The sequence below is a fragment of the Lepisosteus platostomus genome, chromosome 8, assembly GCF_059453375.1.
Source record: "Lepisosteus platostomus isolate fLepPlt1 chromosome 8, fLepPlt1.hap1, whole genome shotgun sequence".
Taxonomy (NCBI): domain Eukaryota; kingdom Metazoa; phylum Chordata; class Actinopteri; order Semionotiformes; family Lepisosteidae; genus Lepisosteus; species Lepisosteus platostomus.
In genome coordinates, this window is record NC_142618.1 from 25,048,151 (window position 1) to 25,073,532 (window position 25,382).

At 34.6% G+C, this 25,382-nt stretch overlaps 1 protein-coding gene across 3 annotated transcripts in view; it reads right to left on the minus strand.

Moving 5' to 3' along the window:
- scn5lab (sodium channel, voltage gated, type V-like, alpha b) overlaps nt 1-24,844 on the minus strand; it is a 201,886-nt gene extending 177,042 nt beyond the window's left edge. For 2 of the 3 annotated variants that reach the window (XM_088642958.1, XM_088642956.1), the window contains exon 1: nt 24,079-24,843. The gene's annotated coding sequence lies outside the window, so the exon portion shown is untranslated. Of the gene's footprint in view, nt 1-24,078 lie in introns of all 3 variants that reach the window. The other variant, XM_088642957.1, reaches the window with a different exon arrangement.
- Nucleotides 24,845-25,382: the final 538 nt, after the last annotated feature.

Genomic DNA, 25,382 nt, shown 5'->3' on the forward strand with positions numbered 1-25,382 from the left:
ATTACAAAAATGAAGGCCAGAAAAGATATCTGTTTTTATCTCATTATTCACCTTATGTTTCTGGCCTACTTTTATGCGGAAGTCAATTAGAAACCACTGACAGCGTTGTGCAAATGCTGCAGCATCCCCTCAAGAGCAACTGCATAATGTTCACAACATGACAGCCAACAACAACACAGTGGTTAGCATTGCTGCCTCACTGAAGCCTGGGTTCAAAACCTACAGTACGTGATCAAGGGAAGAACACACAAACTCCATGCAGACAGCACCCCAGGAATTGAATGCAGTGCCCCAGAGCTCCTAGGCAGCAATGTTAACCACAGCTCCACCATTTGTATGTTCTCCCTGTGTTTGCGTAGGTTTCCTCTGGGTGGTCCGGTTTCCTCCTGCTTTACAAAGATATGCTGGTAGGATAATTGACGTCTGGGAAAACTGGCCCTGGCATGAGTGTATGTGCTTTTGTTTCTGTGTATGCCCTGCAATGGACTTGTGTCCTGTGCAGGCTGTATCCTGCTTTGTGAATGTTGCTTGCCAGGATAGGCTCCAGCTTCTCCGCGAACCCTGTATCAGATAAAGTAGTTTGTAACTGAAAAGATGAAAGGATGACAACTACTGTAAGAGCAATAAGTACTCTAAATGGCTTTCTATCTACTTTTGAAGAATTCCTCATAAAGAAAGACATAAGATGTGTGCAAATTAACAGCCCAGGGTGGTAATCAACCCTATAGTGAACTGTATGTGTAAACTAAACACACTTAATTTATTGTGGGAGCAATACTTTTCATTGCTGGTGTAAAGAAAACAGAGTTTAACCGAAAGCCAAATAATATGGAGTTATTCCCCTTTGATAACTCCATTTAATTTGTAATAAATGCCCAGAGAGAACATTATTTCTGTCATTTCAGTATCAATGATAATAATTTCATTATCAGAAAAGTACTTGATGTAATGTGTCAATGAAGAGAGCAGGCAAAAAATGATTAATTTGAATGGGATTTGTAGATTGAGGGTTGTGTTGTTAGGACTTTGGAACAATTTTACTATAGCACTACATATAGTCAGAAATACACAGAATAAGACTCCTGATGTTTTGAATCAAGTAAAGATAAAAAAGCAATTCACTAATCTTCCATTCCTTATACTTTTACTTGCTATTTGTAGAAGGTCAGAGTTTGGGCATTCTCCATGTGTGGTTAACCAATTAGAACTAAATCTGGCAATTTTTCAGTACAGCCACGGCTGTGAGGCAAAGGAAAGCCGCAAACCTTTTGGGTTTGGCAGTGAACTGTTTTCACACTTGTTAGGCTATATTTTAGGAGAAGTGTGGATGAGAAAGGGAAAATCTGGACCACAAATCTCACATGGAAGATCATTAACAGCTATACAGCTCTTTAACAGAATCCCGTAAGACATTTTGTATAAAATACAATCCACCATATCTGTCTTATTTATTGGCGACTAAAATTATTGCAGCTATGGGAGAGAACAATTCCCAACTGACACATATTGTACCTTTTTAGAACTACTGGGAATTTCATTATTAGTAGAAGTAGGGCTGAGATAGATGCACATATGTTTTATTCATAATTTTATTCATAATGTGATTACTGCTTTGGTAAGTTCATTTATCAGTATATGTCTCTTATCGTTACTAAGAAATATGCTTCACAAAGCCAAATACTATGGGGTATAGCTTGTACACAAAATGCGTGATTCATGGCATTGCGACACAGACAAGTCTATTTTCAGTAAACCCTAAGGAAAAGACCATGCCTGAGAAAGAACTGAAAGGGGGGTAGCTGAGGTGCGAAGGAAGTCAGTGTACTTCAGACTGTATCTGAATTTTCAATTAGAGAGGGTGGTCAATTCCTCTCTGCTCACAGGCACATGTTTCAAGTGCTTTCTTGTCTATATCACCTTTCTGTTATTCAGCTGTCGGTTTCTAAGTAGGGCAGCCATAGTTCTCTGTAGGAGGATTATCAGATAGCAGCAAACAGCGACCTGTAAGTTTCGGTGGTGTCACTTCAGCTAGTCATTACAAACAACAGTTGAAAACAATTAAACACCATCAAGTAAGTATCTGGATCTGTGCACCGTATGTCTAAAACTCTGATATTGTTGTAACCATGCAACATTCTCTAAAAATTCTCTAAAATTTTAGGGAAAAAAATAAGACTTTCTGCATTTGTTTAGGTTGGATAGCATTATATTACAGCAGTTGTCTGGACTAGAGGGTTATATAAACACTAACGTAAAGTTTGCTCTGACAATAAACCCCAAGGTCCTGTTCTCAGTAACCCTGCAGTTTCAAGTGTTGATGCCATTGTTGTATCTCTTGGTCCTGCAAAATTATTTGATAAATCTTCTGACTGACTAATGCTGTTGTTGTTATCATTATTAAGTGATGATACTTGGTAATTGTTTTTTTCAAGGACTGTACAAAAAAAAAATCAAGATATAATATACACAGAAAACATCAAAAAAATAAAATATCTACTATTTTGACCTTTGCTGGGAATTATTACGCCCCAAATAATAATAAAAACCTATTTTAAAATTCTTCTTTTTTTACAACATTTTCACCCAGGGGTGAAAAATAGCATTAATTCTGAGTGTGAACTCCAAATGTAACTGTTTTTTTTTTTTAGCTGTAGATGGTCTGCAGCTATAATGAAATTTCTAAATACTGCACTGACTGATGATTTTAAAATCTTTTAGCTCCATGGCATTTTTTTGTCATTTTCCTATGGTATTGTAAGCATTTAAAGTTGAAACTGTATTAGGGCACAGCATAAAGTACTGTAGATGCAGTGCTTTATCTCTGTCAAGCTAAACGCACACAAAGAGTAACAGAGAAATGTAGCAATCATTCAGAATCTCAAATCTTAATTCTAATGTGTACAAGGATTAACCAACTCAAGGCATCAACTCAAAAAATAAATGACATTTATGAATATTCATGCTTTTTTTTCATAGCCTATGTTTCAAGCGCATGATTTAGTTGACTACCTCATCAGGAATGTTCACTTTTCATTTGTTTCAGGGCAAACCAACTGACTAAATCTCCACAGTGATTTTTTTTTCACCCAAGAAGGCTCTGTAATAGACCCATCTGTGCGCCAGACCACTGCAGGCCATTGTGTTCATTTAAGATTCGTGTCAAACCTTGGATGGTTATCAAGCCCACAGCATGCCAGTCTGAAGGTACATTTGTAAGTGACTGAGACAACTGTTAACTGTTGAGTAGATGAAAAATTCTGCTATCAGCTAATGGCAAACTTTTTCTATAATTAGAAAAAAATACTGTGCTTGGGAATCTGAATTCCTGGCCCTTAAATTTATAATGTTAAGAACAGTGGTTCAACACTTTCTCTCGACATTTTGTCTTCTGAAACACATACCTCAACGTACTGTAGCAATACATTATTTATATGGTGTCATTTCAAATAATGAATGAACAACTGAATTTTTTGATTTGTTAAGGAAATATTTAGAAAATATAAGTATGCACATATTTTAAATTTTCATTTAGTGGTCATATGATGTTTTGTAATGTACTAGAATTTCATCTCCTGACTTTGATTCTGTGCTCGATCTCATACTCAGCCTCCCTTTCCATTACATTCCAAAGTAAAAGTCTACAAATTACTCATAATTATTATTGCAAAACATTTACAATGCTCATTTAGAAAATTGAATCTAACTTTAGCCAAAATGAACGAAAAGGATTCTAAATATATAAATGAATTTAAAAATAAAAGGCATGGCAGAACTACAGTACAATGTTTTGGAAAATGAGAGTGGGACAGAAGCAATCCTTTAAGCAAAAGGAATTATCAGGGCACTTAGCCAATGAGATTGCCTGTCATTACACTCTGAAAATGATATAGAATTGCCAAAAATCCACACTTTCAATTTGTTTGATTGAAACAGGCACTGAAGTGATTAACCTGCTGATAGATGAGTATAAAAGCTTGTACATCAAAGAGAATTGTATCTCTGTATTTTCCTGGCCTAAATGGAGCAAGATACACCATTATGTGACTGCAAGCTGAGAATGCTTCAACAGATTTTTGTGTTGTAATACAAATAAGGACTAATTGGAATACTCAGCCTGATCCATTAGGTTATATACTATGGCCCTTCTGTAGGATTCAGTACAAACCCATTTTAACTGAAGAGAATTTCTACCACATATATCTAATCTGCCTTTTTAAGCTGATTTTATTGCTCTATATCACTGATGCTTTTCCTTCCCCTTTGTTTGCTTTCTGCTTAGTCACTTAATTTTGTGTTTGGAAGAGCAAGTATTATTTTCAAAAGCTGGACAAACTTTGAGAGAGAAATAAGACCACCTAAACATATGAGATTTTCTCCACAATGCTAATGATATTTTTGTTAAAACCAAATTCCATTCACTTTTAAATCTAAGAATGCAAAAAATATTTTGGGGTCGTATTTTCACTCAGGGTTTTATTTGACTTGAGTTGAGAACAGATATACAGAAGAGAGTCTTTCATGAAGTCTGCACGATACAAGAAAATGAATGTGTGTACAGTTTATTTCAGGGTGCTGCTTGCAAATACAAAGCCACATAAGTATAGAAGTTGGAATCTCACATTTTTTAATCTTAACATGTCAGCAGACATGTCTAGAAACAAACAGCTAAAAAAACAGTACACAAGTCACAAGTTTTATGTAAAATGTACAATTCGCGATCAATGCCACTCCGAAATACCTTGTGTGATTGAAAATGTTATTAAAATGCAGAGGAGATGCACATAAAAGTACAATTCATTTTCAAGCTATTTGCTCCTTAAACTAAATGATGCAGGTGAGTAGTTTTCCAGAGTGCTCCTTTTAAGGCCTATTATATTGTACATTTCATTTTATTCACCGCTTAAAAATATTAAGCCCTGCACAAAACACACCTTGCCATTTTAATTTACCTAAATGGGTAATTATTATTTACAATATCAACCTCAAGTCTGTGTTAACTGGTCTCAAATTTTAGCACCAAAGAGTCAACCTGTTTCCTGTTTTTCACTTGCCAACACGTACAACAGCTTAAATATCATCAAAACTCTCCTTTACATAATACATGCTTTGATTTCCACAACAAAACAGAACTGTGCTCTCCAGATGTCCCCTAAAAGCTCCTAATAGATTAACATCATGTTTAGGCTTCAGAGAAAATACTGAGATAATGTAGTAGTAGCACAGTTCAGAGTTAACAGCAGGTTATGTAAAAGAAAAATTTACTAAGCCAAACATGCATTCAGAACACAGGGCATAAGTCAAAGGTCACAGGTCAGTTAGCAATTGTGACTCAATTTCTAAGTGCCAATAGGATTGGATATGGTAGAAGAATCAGCTAGGGTATCCTCTCTTACCACTCCTGATTAAGCACATGTAAAACTAAGCAGCATTATGGGTATATGCACTGGCATGAATACAGTGACCTGTTTTTGTTCCACTCAGCAGAGTAAAAAGAAAAAACAGGTTTATTCCATGCTGTGGTGTGGTCACACCTGAAAAAGGCTCCATGGCCAAAACGTTGTGTTTTCTTTCTTCTTTTTTTCAGCATGGAATAAACCTATTACTTGTTCCTTCACATATATACATTTCAGTTAATTTGGGAGTAAAGCAGAAAACTAGAATGAAAAATAATTGACAGTTCCAAAGTGTAAATTGGTGTTTCAACATACTGTATCGTAATAATAATTTCTATCTCAGGTAAATAGAAATTTGTATTTTTTCCACAAGGCCAGCAGCTATCAATACTGCTCCTGTGCACTTAAAATCCTCATTGTCATGGATCTCCTCCATTCACTTTTTCGTAACATTCCCATATTTCAGTAACTACACTTCTGGGAACATGACCAATCCTGCAAGCACATTCATTTAACTCAAGTTTGATTTGTTCCAAAACATTTTTTGATTTCCCTAACACTCTGAAGATGGATGTACTACTTTAGTGTCTTAGTACACGAAAAAAGGCTGCCTGGGAAGTTGACCTGTGGAGTGACTCACTGACACTCCCACTGCACAGTCCAAGCAGTGATGACTGGACCTGGCTCATTAATATCTTTCTTGTCATCTGTAGGTTGCAAAAAGATCTTTTTTTCTATGTAAAAATAGGAATTTTAATCATGTAGTGTTGTGCATTGCTGTATTCATTTCCTTTAACTCTTTCTTACATAAATCACATCTACACCTACATCGCCATTTCCTTCATGAATTTGCTTGGCGTTTAATATCGCATACTTTTGAATAGTGACTATATAGCAAACAAAACACTTGCTGTACACAGTTAAATCTAAACTGAGATTTTTACTATGAACTCTCATGATTATTTTCATAACAATTTCAATTTAATTTGGTTCTACTCTCTTGGGGCAATTAAACAAACTCAATAGTGCTGAAACAATTTTGACACAGAAAACGTATTAGGTCAATGGGGTGACAGGTGTGTCTTGTAGGTCAAGTTGGTATTGCTGTTAGGAAGTTAGGCACCCATTAAAGAGCAGTGACCACCCAATTAAACTGTCTTACTTTGACTCAGTGTTTGGAGTTTGGGGTTGAAAAAGAAAATAAAAATGAAAGAACTTTCTGTTGAGGAAAATACGCTTTTAGTCAATCTGAAAGGAATGAAGACTTCAATCAGAACCATCGAACAAAAAAATGGGCATACCAAAGTCTGGAACATACTGAAGAAGAAGGAAACCACAGGCATCATTAAAAATCAGCCAAGAGCAGGTCAGCCGATAAAAAAGAATACTCAGAGCTGCCAAGATAACCCCTAAAGTGACTGTTAGTGAAATTATCAATAACCACTAGAGTGTAGGTGTGAACGTAATGGACAAGAACACAAAGTAGCTCGAGCAATGTGTGTCAAATGATTGCACAAATATTTTGCAGAATTACCGAATTTAAAGAGTCATAAACTTTGTGCAGTCTTGGATCGAAGGGGTATCCAACCAAACACTAAGTTTTACACCTTGAAATGTACTTAAAATGAAGGTTTCCAAAATCTTTAAGCTCACTTGGTTGAACATAAAGTATGTGTTTTTGTTCTAATATACATGCATGAACATAGTCAAAAATAAAATGTATGATATACAGTATCAGGCTTATCATTCATATTAATCTCATGACAACAAATGTAAAGCATTTGACTATAAAGCTGAATGCTGTATTACTTGCGTTTTTGACTTGCGGTTTCAATGCTTTTGGTGGGCATGGTGAAAACATACTGTACAGTATGAAGATGCAATATTTTAAAAGTATTTTAAAAGTGCCATTTCCATCTAACCTGTTGATGATACTCTGGATCACTGAAAGTCAGCATGTTACAGTATATTCTAAAAAGAGATACATCTTCTTTTCACTTATTTGTCACATCAGCAAGTCATTATGATTAAGCTCTTAAATAACTGAAAAATCAATCGCGCACATCAAGGAGATCGAGCCAAGCAAAAGCAATAAGGGACAACTTGTCTGTGGGATTTACTGCATTAAGCTTTGAGTGAAGTTTGCAACTCAACTATGGATCTTAAAGTATTTCAGACACTGGGTAGACCCTTCAAGCGTGGGACACTCAGAATAGAAGCATTGATCAAAGGTTCCTGGGATGATATGCTCACATTCTTATTTTCAAGATTTCCTTAAGGAGGTACAGTAACAGAAAATTCCTGCTTCTCAAACACATCATTTTAATAAAGTACAGAATTAATAATTTATAAAAGGCATTTTATTTGAAGAAAAAAAAAGTGTAAGAAATTTTTATAAGATAAATCTATGAATATAAAGTTGATACAGGGCAAGCTTTCCTCCAGTCTGCAGTGATCTTTATATACTGTATAAAGACTGTTCTAAAGTGTATTATTTGCTCAAACAACATCATTAACTAGTCAGTGTTTAACCAACAATCTTTTTAAAAAGTATCAATTCGGGACACACTTTTGTTTAAAGCTTCTTTTGAAAACGAATGTGAAATGTGGAAATTGATTATTAAACATTGTCATCATTATGTAAATTAATTAATATCAGACCAACTGACAGCAAACTGACACTAAAACAAAATGTATTTGTATTTATAATTCCACTATAAATTACTGTATATACAGTAATATTGCCATTATTTTATTATTAAAAGAATGATCATTTGTAGGCAGAAAATGTACACATACTAAATCAGCACATTCACAAATTCTACACAGCATTTGGAAAAATACAAGCTTTCTGTATCTGAGGGTTGACCTCCAATTCATCAACCTGAGCCTCATGATGTCTCTCCTTAACCCATGTATTATTCACCTAAAAAGAGTGTGTTTTCATCTTCATTTTAGCTATGTTTGGAAAATTACTGACAACTACCTCATGTCACCAATTTTCATTACCAGATGTGACTTGTGAGTTATGACTCACTAGGTGCAGAAGAGAAGAACTGTGAATGCAAGAGGATCTGAACAAGAACCTTTTTAAACATCCTTAAACATATCTTTAGACATCTAGTCCTTTTAAAATGATTTGCTTTTATCATTGCTTATCTCACAAAAGAAAGCATGTGAGAGGAATTGTCCTTTGTTGTGTTAGGTTAATGCATCACTTGCTTTTTTCACAGGACATGTTAACATTACAGAATCTTAAGCTGTTTTACTGCCTTTTACTCATAAATGGTGCCTTTTACTTGTTCAAGCCTTCCTAGACTATATTATTTAATTGAAATAAACTATAGTGTAGCTATTAGGTCATAAAAATAGTTTGTTCTACAATTATTACAAAAATAATGATAAAAATAAATGTCATCCAAACAAAGCATATGTAAACAGCACTGAAATACTGTTTATTATTTACATTGGAGGCAATAATTCATACCCATTACAATAAAAAAGTCTCCAAAATGATGTGTGTGTGTGAATGTGACATTGTGAGCATTAATAAAATCTACTCCAAACTTTTGTCATTTCTCGATGAGTGCTTGCAGGACTCTGATTGTATTTACCAGGTGCTGTGTGTGAAACAATGCTTGCTTTTATCATCTTCCCTCACAGTACGCAGACTGCAGCAGCCTGAACATGCAGTTGCTTAAATTCTGACTAGCAGCAGTTAAAAAATGTGGACCATTCACAAAGCTTTGGGCCAGTGGTCAGTTTTGTTTTCTGTCAAAGCCATCAGAAATGTTTAGTCTCTCATATGTTGGTCATATAACTTCAACACCCCTCCCAGACCAACTTTACCACACACAATTATTGACTGAGCAACATTAATGACTGGCACCATTGTAGCTAGGAAGGGAGCTGTGCGGTAACTGTTTAGCTGGACTCCTTGAATGAAACAGGCTGTAAAATGTCATATACTAGAAACTATACTCACCCTCGACAGAGACCTTTGAACTACCAGATCATGACAAAAATAGTATTTACTACAGCTGGCTGCATTAGCCCTTCAATGTATTTGCCATCCACAAAATAACTCAAGCTCTTCCATTTTCATTCAGCCACCAGATTCAATGGTAGAGGATGCAAACGTCTGGGGTGAAGAGATATTCTTCTGTGATGTATGAAGTAGGGGTAACAGTGTGATTCAGTTGGTAATACACATTCTGTTATGTTTGCCACAGATATAAATAGAAATAAAGACCACTCCTCTGTATTTGTACAGATCATCATAATTAAACCCTGAGACAATGGTGGTCAATTTTGACTCCAAGTCTGATAATAAGATGATCAGAACATTATTAAACTGGTAAAACATTTTATTTTATCGAGCTTTATTTTTAGTGGTGGGAACACTTTGTTTTTTTACTGGTAAGAAGGTACGAAATCTAAGACACATCTCTACAAAGGCCTTTTGTCAATTCACATTTATTTCTTGTGTGTGTGTAAAAGTTAAGTCAAACTCAACTGCGGATGTGTGACAAAAACCTTAGCAAAGTAGGATGCGTGTATTCCCTTTCTGCTGCTCGGGGCTGTTAATGAAAATGAGAATCCATTTTCAGCTAATCCAACCTGGTTAATTAAAGGGGCTGATTTAACAGTAAAAGCCAAATCAAGTCCATTTAAACTTGATCTGTTGTAGGTTTCCTTCTTTGCCTTTTGATTAAGTAATCTTTTTTTCCTTTTTAAAGCTCTGAAAAATCTATCACTGATGTTAAGTCATCTGTAAATGCACTGTGTGATCATGATTGCATTTTTTACTGAGAGATGTTGCTGTTTTTAGCTATAAAAATGATGTGTCTTGTCTACTCTGCTGACATTCAAAAAACGCTTTTGAATTCCACTAATCTTCTTTAAACCTAAACACTACCAACAACATGATTAAAAGTTGTCTGTGGTTCTTGAATTGGCTGTATGCAAGCCAGTTATCTAACAGCAAAGTCCAGTAGTTACAATATTTTACTGTTTTGAAACCAGTTCAGGACCAAAAAACGATGATCAACTCAAACCAGTTTTATGTAAAAGCATCAATATTTGTATTCCCAATGTTATGTGTACATACAGAATAAAAAGTATATAATGTGTATATATGTATATTGTAATATATATGTGTGTACTGTATATACACGGTGTGTATATTTCTGCTTTTATCATATGCATAATTGCACATGAAACTAAGTATGTTTAGAACCATAAGATTTTCCAAGAATATGGATATTAATACTATTCACTCTGAAAAACAAAAACAAAAAAATCTTTAAAGTTGAAGACCAATTTGCTTAACTTTGTGTACTACTTCAATGGAACGACAAATATTAAAAGTGTTTGTGCATTTATTTATACTAATTCATTCAGGTAATTAATTCTGTATAAATTTACAGTAGGAATTAGATAACTCCACTAATCAACGACCAAAAGATCGGCTCTGCGCTACACCATGAAATGTTAATTAAAACTGAGAAAACAACTCATCTTTACAGAATTTATGGGTTCAAACAATTTGCTGTTACTGTATAAATTAAGTGAATGTTTTTTTTACTTCACCAATGACATTTTCTTCCATCTGTTATTGGTACTGTACCTTTTCATCACTGACATCCAATCATCTAAGCCAAAATTTATTAAACTGCCTTCAGAATCTTCTTAACCCCCTTTTTTCCTCATAAATGTCCTCCTTGATTTTTTCATTCAGTCACGTGTGGGTAAGTTGGAGGATTTATCAGAGTCTAAAACATCACATTTTCATATCATTCCACCAAACTCAACATGGGTGCCTTTTCAATCAACACTTGTTAAAAGATTTATGAGGGAAGGTCAGTCAGTTCATACAACAGTGTAGGGTGGTCTGTTGCTTCTCTGCCAGACATTCACCCCGATCACTGATCACACATATGACAGAGCAAAAGATTGTCACATGATAGAAGTGTAAAGGTAAAGTAAAATATTATAGGTATCAAAATAGGTCTTTTGAAATAAAAGCTGATTAAAGACACTAGAACAAAAAAAAAAAATTATTCAAACAGGGAGCTGTGTCAGTGTGCATTAAAGTAAAAGTTAATTCCACACTGAAAAGTAGAAGAAAAAACAACAATTGTGACTGTTCAGCTTTTTCGGGTGTCATAATAATTAAATTATCATACGCTTTTGACAATACAATACCTTCATGTACGGCATTCATTTCGTGTACTGGATCTTGATTTTATTTCTACTTTTTTGTTTGTAACATTCAGTGATTCAGTCTTCAGTTGTGGCATGTATTGCAATTCGTCAGCACTAGTGGAGCTGTATGCAGATGTCTTTCTATAAAAGTGCTTTAAGATATTTTATTAATTGCTGAATTTCATAACATGTTGTTCCCATGTAAAAAGAGGCACCCATGCATGTTGCCAGTATGTGTGTTAAAACGAGTAATTATCCTCCTTTTCACACACTCCTTTATTCTGCTCCCAGTGCAGTTGGTTCTGCAATGGACGACGGTACTTAGCAGCAGTAAAGTGGCCAGCTGCATTCAAGTGTGGTAATGAATCCCTTGAGGTCTGGACATCCTGCTGATGCCGTAAATGATGACACGATCAGTGGGTCAAGAGCCTAATAAAAGTGTCGTATCAAGACAGATGAGATAGCAGCACATCCTGACATTTCCCATGGAGGTGATGCAAGAATTATCATTCGGGCATGTCCCAGACAGAATGCATGCCCCAGAATCTCTAGTATCAAGATAGGAGCAACACAGATAATCGAGTCATTATTGCCTATAAATCTTCGGTTATAATCCAGGCAGCTTTCATGTCCATCTGCTTAAATATGACGAGATGCAGCTAAACCAATGCAACTCTGAAACCAATCAAGAGTCCTTGAAGCCAAGGCTCTTGGAGCTCCAACTTACCCATCAATGAGTAAGAACGGAGGAACCAATGTCACTGAAGGAAAACGACTACTTTGCACTCAAACTGCTATAGCACACGATTATTATGCCAATTTGATGAATGGTATTCCATTGAGCAGATGACAAGGAACTTCTAACTCATGCCCTGAGAAGATCTGGCTACAGGGACAACCTGAAGAGTTATTCTTGCTTGCACCCACTGTGTGGAGAAGTGGAATTAAGAGTAACTTCACTGCAGTATGATCTCTTGTTCTATTATTTTATCAATTTTCTTCAAAGCAAAGACTATGCAATGATTAGATTTCTGTCTTTGCTGGCTTTGTGTTACCATTATGGTCCATGTGTGTTATGAATACAGCCATAAAGTGGCTTGGTTATTTGGTTATTTTTATTGTTGCGTAACCTGATATTAATTCACCAACAAATGACTTGTATAAAGTGTATCTAACATGCTTTGAATTGATAACCTAATGACTGTGTCCAAATAACAACAAAAATCTCATCAAACAGAAAAAAACACTGCTGTAGTTAAATAAATTTAAATAAAGACTTATTCCCTATTTCTTATCTTAAACATATTCAGCACATTATAATTTTCTAATAAGCTTGATTTAAGATTCTTAAGAAAATATTAAATAAATATGATACTTTCTGTGCAAAGCATATGGTGAAATGTTCTGTTTGCTTGATGTATTCTGTCCTTACAGACTGAAAACTGAAGCAACAGAAGGCATTTTTGGACGCCAGTGGCAACACTAAAAATGCTCTGAATCACTGCTGGGCCCATAGCTGCTGCTCGTCATTTCATCTAGAATGTTAAGTGCTCAATCATAAAATCTGCACATTACTAAACTTAGGCCAGTAACAAATCCTTTGACATTTGAGGGTTGTCCTGGTAAATAGATAGGCACAAGGTCACTCTTCATTTGTCTTCCTCAGTGTTCAGTAGAGACAAATGTCAAAACATTTCCTCACCAGAGTAATGCTTATTTCACCAGTTAATGGGTTTCTTTATTTTAAACAGAGAGGATCATTATGGTTCAGAAGAGCATGCGGGAGTGAAAGACTACAGCAGCTGATCAGGCAGTTACACACTCTGGAATGTACAATATAGTATTTTGCTTTACTAGTCTGGGTTTAGACACCCTAACCTCTGTCTTGAGGTTAGAGTAAATGGTCTTTAGACATAACATGGCTACAGCAATAATCTTAGCTTTCCCAATACATTTCATTCTTATAACAAGCAACTAAGGTCAACGTTCTGTTTCTTCTAGATATTCTCATTTAAGATCTATTACAATCAGACATTAGCACTGCTTTAAAACTGAACATTAGGTTTGTTGTTATAGTTAGAACATTATTATTTTGTAGATTTATTCTGTCCATAGCAATAATAAAACAAAATCTTTATACATCCCCTGAAGTTTTAGAAATTGTTTAAAAGCTGCTGGGAGTCATAAATGATAAACAGTACTGTACAGCAGGATTTGCCCGAAGGTTGTATTTTTAGAACATGCACTTCTGTAGTTATGATATTGTGGATCATGTGGTTAAATAAAAAAAAACAACAACTACTACCTCACATTTGATTTTATCTTGTCCTACCAAGTGAAGTAAACACTTTGAGAGCAAATTGCATTTCCAAAACTAACCAGTCCTTCTAGAACGCACTGTTATAAATTAGAAAATGTAAACAAATGAGACACAGAACATTCTTTAAGAGGCAACTGCTTGAACGACCTATCATACAAGCAAAAACCCTAACTGCTATACAGCCATATCCTGTTAAATATATTAATTGACCAGTAAGTACATGAAGTTGATAATTTCCAGCTCATAGGAAATCCACAACTCATAATTTCTGTAAATAAAATGCTCATGAAGCAGTCTGACAATGCCTAAAACAGTCAGTCACAGAATATGATTAAAGAAAAAGATTAAAAGGGAGGTGGGATACTCTTTACTGTTATTAAGAAAATGTACAGTATCTGTGAATGTTCAAGCCCTCCACGGAAAAACTCTCAATGAAGAATTAGGTGAAAGATAAAAGGCATGTTTTTGTTTTTTGACTGAAAATATAGCGGCACTCGAAAGAAAACACAGAAAACGTGAGTGTTCTAACAAAGAGGTTGAAGGCTGTCTTAAAGACACTTGTCACAAATAAATTATGGGTGGTAAGATAATAATGATGCCAAGGTCATCTTCATCCACACCAGTCATGACCTGTTTAAGTGAGGCTAGTTACAAATCAGGGCATTTTTTTTATTTCAAATATAAAATGAAATGACAAGGACGGTCATTCATGATGACTAAGAAACAGCTCACAATATAATCTTTTCTTGATTCCTTACCAGCAAACCTGAATACTACATTGTTTATTACACCTGACAATTTTAATGCTATGGCATCACATGTAATTTAACATAAAACCTAAAACACGTTTCTTTTAAATATCATGCAAGAGATGCAGCATGTAAATCTAAAACATTTGAATATTTTAGATATATAATATTTTCAATAATGTCTCAAAAAGGAATTTGGTCCAGCTTAGATTTTTTAAAGTCAGTTTTACAGCTGACCTCAGCCAGGATTAATCAAACACTCTTAATAGGAAAATACATTTTTGTAAACTGTCAAAAAAGCAAAATATTCAACCTTTAGTGAAATAATTTATTTTTCAGCAGATGTGTTTTATATAGACGAGCGACCACTCAAAATGACCTATCAATTTCACAAAGAAATGCATGTTGCTTTTAGAGAAAAACAGTTATAAATATCACTTTAAGTCTCAGACAGTTTGTATTTCTGTAATCTACAGACATTATATGCATGTAATGTATAGTTCTGTGTAATTTATATAATATATATACTATATATACTAGAACTGTACTATAAATCCTTTACTCATGACCACAAACATTTTTTTTGCAAAAAAAAAAGATTCAATCTGCTTCTCTCCTAGAAACAACCGAATAGCCTGCATGATGTATTTTTTGTAATACAGAATGGAATCCGGCAGAAACAAAATCTGACTTTTAAGATTGAAGTGAAGTGGAAACCAAGGCAAGGTTTAAAATAAACATCACATTCCCCCCAACATCCCTCATGCTGTATTTCTCTCTACAGTACCTTTGTCAACCAGCGATTGTTTTGATAGTTTTATACAAATGCAAAAGGTCATCAATCATGGGTGGACACATACCATGCATATGTCTGCCAAGCTCTTTAGAATAACCTCTTCAAGAGAACATTACTTGTATCCAAATAAAGGCTCCACTAACAATGCTGTCGCTGCTGGTTAGAACTGGTAAGGAACTGTAAAAAGGATTAAGGGTAGTTATACAGTATGATTCCATAAATCACAAGGGGTTTTCTCATAGCTAGAATATAACATTATGTCAGTGAAGGATGGATCTGACCTAGATGGTAGCATTGTTCACACATACTTTTACTAAACACCCATCATACATGGGTACACTTTTATATGGCAAGATGTACATGGTAGCAGGGTTTGTGGTGTGGGACTACATGTCAAAAATAACCTGCAAGCTAGAGAAAGGAGGAGGGTACACTCGGTTTAAAATGTATGGGGTTTATTTTTTTATAAACTAGAAAAAAAAAATTCTAAGGACTTAACACTAAGAGCGTTCTATAGCATTCTATCTTCATGCAGACAAGGAGGATTTTGGCGACGTTTAGAAGCAGTAAACAGGGAACAGGGGCAGAAGGATGGTCTTTCAAACAAAGGGAAAACAAACTCATCCCTAAAATATCTAGGCAACCATACAGTAGCTTGGATAGTTTAATTAAGAAATTATGAAACCAATCAAATGGAAAACAGCAATTCACAGTTTGTGTGAAACGGCTTAATATAAAAATGATTCAAAAAAGAGTATGCTCAAAAAATAATGCACAGCATTGTTCCAGTTCTACTATAGTAAATACAGCAGTACTGCAATAGTGGAGAAGTTTGAAGCATAAGAGGACATTAATAATAGCATGAGAAAAATACTGTATACTAAACATGCTAAATGAATTTTAACATAGGTACACATAGGAAGTATTAACAGAGACCAACTAAATCATAGCTGGAAACAATAATAACTATGTTCTTGTTTCCATCTAAGCTTTATTATGTCACCATCTAAGAAAAAATGCAAAGCTGCTGCCAGGGAATCTCCTCTACTTCCAAATCCAGTTGCAAGAAATCCCAGCAAGCAAAGAAAGTGAAATAAGAGAGTGTCACTCCACAAAATACACCTCTGGAGACTATCAGTAGGTCTGATACACCTGTGCTTTCTCACAATGAAACACTGAGCAATTGGCACTCTGGTGCGCACTTCTCCTCATTGGATAGTTTAATTGTCATCTATATTAATCAATCTGTAGTGGATAATCTCATCACTGGTTGACACTACATGTGCTTCCTTCATATTCATACAGTCTTCTGCATGGCAAGATCACATCTAATATTTCCTCAGTTAAAACAGAGAGCAAAAGAACTGTTATTATTCAGGTAGCAGAATGTCATCTAGTTGAGTAGAGTTGTTGAAAAGGACAATGCGATCAAGTTCTTCTGGGAGTCTCTGCTGAAATGACTGCTTCCTCTGGCCTCTGATTGAAAAATCCCACAGTATTTATTACGGTACAAATCTCTAGCATTCACTTATATCCTTTGTCCTTTCTAGATAATTCAGCTTCTTTGAAATTATATTTGAAATTCTGCATTGAATAATTCTCTCTTACCCAACAAAGCTGAAGATTATCCACAATGGGCTATTTTTTTATTCTGATTTTCCAGCATAAACAGAAGAATTCATACTGAAATCATGCCTGATTCCTCCACTTGACAATTATTTCACCTTTATATTCTCCGTTTGTTCATTATCTAATTATTTAATTATCCCTTTCTATGGTAATCATATACAGTATGCATGTATCTTATACCACCTAAATGCTACTACTCCCAGTGGCTTGATCATTTTGGAACTAAGCTTTAACTGTATGAATTCCCAGAGAAACATTCTCCATTCTTACATACTGTATGAACAATATCTTTTATCCTGGATTTAATTTGCTTCATTACAAATGTATCTTCTGGTCCTATGAGTCAAGTTTGATCTGTAATAAAAACGTATTCATATTGTATTAGGGGACATGTTTTACTTTTCCTTTAGCTACAGTTAGGATTACAAAACGTTTATACTTTACATTATTTGAATGTTATAGATATGTTAACTATGCTTGAAATAAGAGAGTGTGAGGTCCAGACTGATCTAAAATTAAAATCTTAACTTCTGTATAACCTCTGTTCTCCAAAACAAGATTTCAACAAAATATAAATTATATTTATTCCAAATACAATAATGACTTTTACATTATTGGATGCCTTATTTTAGCAGAAAACTAACCCTAACCTTAGCACAATTCTAAAGTTGTCTCACATCCAATGGGCTCTAACCCTTCAATTTACTTTACTGTACGTTTGAGTTGATGATTAAAATACAACTGCAAAGGAATGCAACATCACATTAAAATACCGCGTAGCACTTTTGCTTCATTGCAAGCTCATCATTGTAATGCATGACTATGAATCAATTTTTTAAATATATAGAGTGTTTATAATTTACTATGCAGAAAGTTGCACTGTGGGTGGAGACAGGGTTAGGGTTACAGAAATCATTATAATTTGTTTAATGTTATTTTTATGTCAAATGTAGATTTGTAGATTTGTTAATAGAGATTTGATTTAATTTAAGACGTCACTAGTCATGGATGCTGGCTATTTATTCCTTTCTTATTCTTAATTACTTTTTAAATATATATATACAACTGATGGTCTAAGAGACCTTTGTAAGCTAAATAAAACTCCTGGTATTAAGCATTAAGTTTATGAGAAGTTAATACATTATCAAGGAATCTATTGCTTCTATTGCTTTGCTTCTAAAATGTAACTTTCCCCTAATATAAGGCTGACCATTTAACAGCTTATTAAATGGAATAATAACCCACCAGTAATAAATCTTAATTCCAAGTATGTACAGCAAGACAAGGTACTGTGGCTTGATTTTGAGCATGCTGAACATCCTAGTAGACTGTTCAAAGAATTAATTAAACCAAAATGAGTGTTTATCTTCTATTAAGGCAATTAAAGACAGCAATAATGCTATGCTCTCTAACAGAACAGGTCAACAAAGTCACTAAGGGCTTCTATACCTCTGAAGTAAGTACAGGCCTGAATAAGATAAAAGAATTTTTGAAACCACTTGCAGTTACTGTGGTTGACTGCTGAACAGGTGGAGCTTTCAGATTCTCCTATAACTTGGATTTGAAGGCAGATGTTCAATGTGTGCAAAAGCAAACTCTCCTGGCATTCCCATCTGAGATACTGCTGATAGTGTGGGATCATACAGTATAACCTTTAACATTAAATTCTGGATATTTTTCATTGGATAATACTGGATCTTTTCATAGATCTGAAAAGAAAGAAACTTTTTTAAAAAGTCTTTAAAAAAGATCTTTTTAGATCCACTAGAAAATGTACAGGCTTTCAGAAAGGTACTGTACATTTCCTTCTGATAACATATGGTGTCCTTTATACCTTACAGACCAAACCTCTCACAATAATTTTTTGTACAGTTTTGTCTTTAGATGCTGTAATGTAATTTGTCCATTTAGAATTGAAACTACCTTTTTATTGTCCGTTGTCACCTCTGCTAATGGTACTTTCATTGGAAACACTGGTGGGTGCAGGCTATTAAACACCATGGCTTCATAATCCCATGAGTATTCAGGGATCTAAACATATTTAACTTAACAATAACGACTAATATGAATTATCATCTCAGATCACGTTTGGCGTAGATTTGTTTAATAATGTGCTCATATGTTTCCAGATTTAAAACACAATTATGAAAATCAGGTCTTATGCCTTTGAAGTCTGTGGTTAGTTCTACACTTTTCCTCCCTTTAATCCCCTTTCAAAAATTTCTTTACTAAAATGAAATTGAAATTGATCTCCTTTTCAAGCAAAATTCTAAAGAGAATACTCTTGACTTTAAAAAAATCAAAATATATTTCATTAGATTATTAGATGTCCTTCTTTATAGTTCACACAGCAAGGTAGACTTGGTATTATAAAAATTAAAGTATTTTCACATATTTTTGCAATTGTCAAGTATCTCAATTTTGCTTCCACCAAAATATTAATAGCAGATCCATTTCTTTATAAATACTCTTATCTGGAGAAGCAGATAGCCTAAGACTCAGTTGAAAACATTACAATGCCCTAAACATACCAGTGACTTGAACATGCCTAATTTGAAATATAATTTTTGTGATTTTCAGTTAAGGTTTAGATCTTGGAAGAACCCTGATATATTAAAACAATCAGCAGTCATGAATTTCTATTTTCTGTCCGTAAAAACAACAGTGTTTTCTTCGTGGATCTCATGTAGTTCTGGCTCCCTTCACTAATTTACCATGGTCCTTTAAAACTGCTCACACTCCCTGTGACATTTATTGTTATCATGAACTGCACACAATTCAGGATCTAAAGGAAAGCTTTAAACCCATCGTGCTGGGTTTCCAGAAGTTAGACTTCGTTCAGCTCTGCGCACCTTCTGAATGCAGTGGGATGGTGCCCTACCTTACCCTCCAGTGTCTGAGTCAATTCTTTTCATATTTTCAAGTCTTCTCAACTACATACTGATACAACTACATGCAGATCATTTTTTTACCTAAAACATTAATCCTGCCCGAGTCTCTCAAATATGGTACAGAGAACAACAGTAGACACACTGGAAGGTAGTCCTGGGTAGGTTGCAGTTTGAGGAAATATATATATATATTTTTTTTCAAATAATAGTTGAAGTATGTTAAGCTTGCTCATAGGATTTGCGCAAGATCATATAGGTGGTTCCAAATGGGTGCTGTCTCAAATGCATCCTGTCACAGATATGGATTGGCTGGACCTACTGACATATGTTTTGGGAATTCAGTGTTCTAGAGTTCTCTGGCTGCATGTAATTTTTACACTGTCATATCTAACTGGTTTGATCACACCAATAAGTCCCAGACTGTTCCTATTCAATGACAATCCCCAGACTGCTGTCGTCTTTCACATACAATGTCTTGATCTCAGGGGCATTACTAGTTTAACAAATCTTGCGGGACTTGTGACAAATGAGATCCCTCCTTCACTTATATGATTGTATTCAGTTTAAGATGATTTACTTAAAGGGGAACATACACAATGTATTCAAATAGATCGTTTTTCTTTATTATTTATTTTCTATTTATTCTCTCTCTTCATTTTTGTTTTGAGATCTCTTTCTTCCTTTCTTTCTCTGTTTCCATTGGCATCTGTGCTACTTCATATTCTGTATTTGCCAAAAATACTTGCCAACAGATGCAAACCTGTTTCAGTACCTACAGTACAATTTCTGCTATTGTACACCGTACTTTCCTTTACAAGCCTTTATTGTATGAATGAATTCTTGAGGCATGTTGAGAGAGTATGCAGAAGCATAACTTTATCACCATATAAATAAAGCGAGAAAAAATACAGATGTTGATGAAGTGTAAGTTAAAATTTAATTGAGAATTCAGAAAAACTGTATGTTTAATCTAGTAAACAACCACCTTCTGAAATAATTAGTAAGCAAAGCAGGTATAGCAATAAATACCAAGCTAGTAAATCAATATGCTGAAGCAAGCCAACACAAATAACAGATCTATTAATGTTTACCACAGTAAATTTTACAATGTATGTAATATACTGTACAGTATATGTGTATGTGCCTAATACAATTATATTGTTGTCTATATACACTAACAATGGGCCACCTGTACTTTACTACACCAGAGAAACTCAGACAGTGACCCTCCTCAGGGTCAAAGCAAAAGTGTATTTTACTCGCAATTAAGCAAAGGTCCCTTATGATTTTGCAGTTTTCTTTTGTTCTGCATTTCTGTGGTTGTCTGTCAGTTTAAGGATCACTTGGCCCTTGATTTATTTTACAGTAGGCTGCCTTCCACTGTTTAGTATTAATAAGCAGCATTATTGAAAATAAATGTCAGAATTATTTCAACTGACAAAGAAAGTTACTGTTAATTTAGCTACCAAATGAATTAATTTGAAACATAATAGTGCTGCATATAGACTGTATAGAATCAGAAAATGCACAAAGCACACAAAATTATTTTCTACATCATGTACACATAGAAAGTGTACAGATTAGGAATAAACACTACTCCCATAATGAACAACTGGATTTTTTATTATTACTAAGCTAAATTAAATGTTTGCATTCAACAGTTTTCTGACTGGGTAATTCCAACTATAGATGTTTCAATACCTAACATCTGTTATTAACAGTCATTTCCATAGCTATTTTTCCAAATTTCATTTTTTACAAGCATGTCACGAGCAATGTATTGTCTGTAAAAGTAGACGTTTATTCTTGGTTTTGTCTAAAACTGAAACTGACAAATAGCAATTACCACTAAAAAGGTTTTCTTAATATGTGTAGTTTTAAATTCAACCCAACAAAAAAAAATGATTACAGAAATAGGATAAAATAATACTATTCATTTCAGTGAATGTGACAATATCGCAAAATCCTGACCTGTGATGAAGGGCTACCACATCACTTTCTACCCCATTATAGTAATTTCGACAAAAGCAAGCAAAATGCTCTCTTATTATTTAGTTGTTCACATGTTGAAATCTAGTAAAAGAAAATGGACTGGATGTCAAGAGAGTAACACTTTAAATAATAATAATTTGTAGCATCATTTTGCACTGAGAAGAATTGCAATAAAATAAATCTAATGTTAAATATGTGTAAATAAGGCTTAAAAACAGTTATCCAAACAAGCCTCAGGAAAACATAAAATCTCTTTGAAATGTGTTTCCTGCTGTAACAAACAGAAAAAATCACAAAGTATACTGTATTCCGGTACCTCTGTTGCAAATATGGTTTTGAAAAATTTCTTCCCTTTCTACTTGTATACTATATAATTTTATTAGTTGCCCTCAATTACATTTTTCAGATAATATGATTACTATGTAAATATATATAAACTGTTTTATGAATATGAAAACTCGTCACTTTTAAACTGTATTTAAATGTACAGTATCTGTTGGAGGGTATGGGTCAGGACGTAACCTGTCATTAAAGAACAGACTGATGCTATAGTGCTGTAACGTTGTGTTCACCACCAGTTCTGAACAAACTAAAATCACAGGTTCGAAAGTTAAACTCCATTGATAGTTAACATAATTGCGTTCACATTCTTCATAGTTTGGCGACTAGATTCCGTAAGACAGGAATGTTGTCCTTCATCAAAGGCCCGCAATTACTGGTGGAAGCAAACGGGATTCCCACCTGTTGGCAGTCGTCTTTCAAGGCAATTAGTTACTTTAAAAGTGATCCAGATGTATCTTTCGAACAGACCTCATGAAATAAGGAACAACCAAATTGTAGAGAATGAGAAACGATCTGGGCAGAAACATCCGCTTAGTTCCTGAATTTCAGCACCTTGGACAAGAGGACAGCGGTGCTTGAAGCCTTTCTAGGTAAAATATGTTAAAACCACTACGTTTTAAATCCGGCTGTGAGTATTTACAAATACGTTTTGCTAGTCACTTGTGAGTTTTAAGTGCCATTTTCTCTGGAGAGTACAGTAGTTGCTACAAGCAGCCGGGCGCCATGGTTTTTCAGCTATAAAGCAGTCAAATGTTATGCATACTCAGAAGGCACCTGTTGTTGTTTTATCATAAGCATTAAGGGCACAGAACATCCTAGTCAGTCGGTTTTCATTATATTAGCACTATTACGTTTTTTATTGTAAAACGTCGTGACAAATATAAACGAGTTCTAAACATTCGCATATAAAGAAGCAAGGAAAAACTTCTGCAGAAATTGGCATCTTATGTCAGGCATACTGTATGACACATTAGGAGATAACAAGTACCTAAATAAACATTTTTTTCTTCCCATTATGCTGTCTGCAAATGCTTATTTCATAGAGTATCCTGCAAAGTTCCTAACATTTTTTAAATAATTAGAGGCTAAGGAGTAGATTTTGATTCTTTTCGTAGCACTTTCCCAACAATCAGCAAAGGGATGGTTCAAAACCCTATTACTCAGGCGTTTCAATCCCTGGACGCACAGACGGTTTTCTAGTCAACATAAAATCCACAAGATAAAACGCGGCTTAAGGGTCTTTTACATCTTTCAGCCTTATCTCAGATAAAATGCAATATGAAAATTAACTTATTTTATTATTTGTTAAATACGTAATTTAGATACCCGAATAATACAAAATTGTATGTGGATGTTTTAAACGATTGGCTAAAAATACAGTTCATTATGTGTTTAAAATTTATAGGGATTCATTACACTGTACCCCGTTTTTAAGTCCGTTTTCATTAGCGTATACCAATCATTTCATTGATCAATGATAAACACAAATGTATTAAAAGAGACTTAAGTTATACAAAAAAAAACTTTGATCTCAGTCCTATTTTCAAGACAGTACACAAAATCGCATTGTCCAATGCAAAACTTTCATTTGGTGGTCTATTCAATGAATCAGATCTGTCAGCCATTATTATCTCTTCACCGAGTAAAACTTTATTTAGCCTACTACATCCAGGATTTAAAGAACTATTAACGGATAGTTAAAAAACGAGACCCAAATTTCACAGTCACACAAAAGCGTGGGAAAAATTGTAGTACTTACATGTGAAACTTCTTGATTTGCATTGCATCCAAAACAAACCTTATAGTTTATTTTAAATTTCCAAGGAGCGGTAGAAATACTCCAGAAATCGCCATGTCGATTATTCTTTCCTTGGAAAAATTCTGACCATCCTTAAAAAACTTGGTTTTCAAGTACGAGAATACTTTATATATTTTATGGACTTTTTTCACTATGTGCCACGAGCCTGAGATGGAGCTTAGATCTCTTAGAAACGTGAGTGAGAATTGTTAAATTCCTTTAATAGGGTACATTGCTAGATTTTGTGAAGATCCGATGAGCTGTTGCATTGATCTCCTATACCTCTGTTCTCCAGTTCTGATAGACTCTGACACATGCACTTAATAGTGCCTTTTCCAAACAGGCGTTGTCCCTTTCAGAGATCTCCTCCCAGTTTCCTTACAGCTGTTAATTGAGCCCAAGAGCGGAAGAAATAAGCAGAACAATTTGTTAAAAGCGCTTGCTCAAGAGCGACTCAGAAAATCCGCTCGTCCTCTACAACACCCTTTACGAAAAAGCATCCAAACCTTTTGATTGTCCTTGAGCCGCGAAGTGAGGAAGTCAGATGTTCTGAGGTAACGCCTCCTCCCGCCACAGTTGAACTGTGCTAGCCTTTGAATTGGAAAATAAACATTTGTTGTTCGTTGTTCTTATATTTGAACAAATACTTTATACGTATTTTTGAGAAGAATTATCTCACGATCACAAGAGAAGGAAATAGGAAGGGCAGAAAGGGACTCTTGATCATGCAACATGATTTGTGAAAACTCTTCTTGATTGTGAAAGCCCCTAATCCGAACTGGCTTTAAATGATTGTCACACGAACAGCTGCTTTTAGAAAAGGGCATTACTGTTGGCTGCAGTGTTTAATTTAGTTAAGATATATGCTTTTGAGGTTAGTGTTGACATTAACTATCCGCAACACCTATCTGGACGCTACAGTATCGCTATATGCACGGAGCGCGAATTAGGAAGAAAAGTAAAGTAAATTACAGTTTTCCTTAAATTTTACTACTCGAGCATTTGGATTGAATATTTCCATTAAAAGCATAATTAATACTTAATATTCCTTATCACACTTACATGTTAAAGAGTAAATCTAAACGATATTTAATAATATGCGTAGTAGTGTATTTGTATTGTTTGTAAACTGAATTCCCAGATGTGACAGGCTACACCTCTGCGAATGTGACAAAATCAATATTTTGTATCACAAATGTTTTTACATTAACTGTTTCTTTTTCTTTCTTTTGTTTCTCCTATTGCCAAATTGTTTACGAGCTGTA